This window comes from Apis dorsata, unplaced genomic scaffold (assembly GCF_000469605.1).
Source record: "Apis dorsata unplaced genomic scaffold, Apis dorsata 1.3 scaffold_29, whole genome shotgun sequence".
NCBI classification, from domain to species: Eukaryota; Metazoa; Arthropoda; class Insecta; order Hymenoptera; family Apidae; genus Apis; species Apis dorsata.
Genome location: NW_006263331.1, coordinates 686,014 through 686,572, shown reverse-complemented (window position 1 = coordinate 686,572; position 559 = coordinate 686,014).

Sequence of the window (559 nt, the reverse complement as noted above, 5' to 3'; positions counted from 1 at the left end):
AACATACCCTGTGCATATCGGGTTCCATATTGGAAAACTTAATCGAATTCGAAGGGGTTGCAACAACGCAACCCGATTATCACAGGATAAACACCCCCCTCCCCCTTCCTGAACGCGTTGGGTTTATCGTAGGGCAAATACACGAAGAGAAGATAGAGAAGAACCAATGACTATCCTATTTCTTTCTTTCTTGATTTGAGAAATTGGTGATTCTTTTTTTCTCTCTTTCTTCTCTCTCTCTCTCTCTCTCTCTTTCTTAACAACGATTTCACGCAACGATGAACAATTCCGGCCGGGAATAAAAGCCGGTAAAGAGTAAGTAGTAGGATAAGCAACAATCGATATGAGAAGACCGCTCACCGGTAAACTCGTTCGAGAGTGTATAATTGAACCCCCTCCCTTCTTTTCTTTCCTCTTCCTTCTTCCCTCGAAGAATCGGATAGGAGCAAGAACGAGAGGGAGCTCGAGGGACGAAAGAAAGAAGAGATATCATCCCCCCTCGCAACAAGAAAAATGCAAAGATCCTCGTTAAGGTTCGGCGAGAGGTTGGCAAACGTGG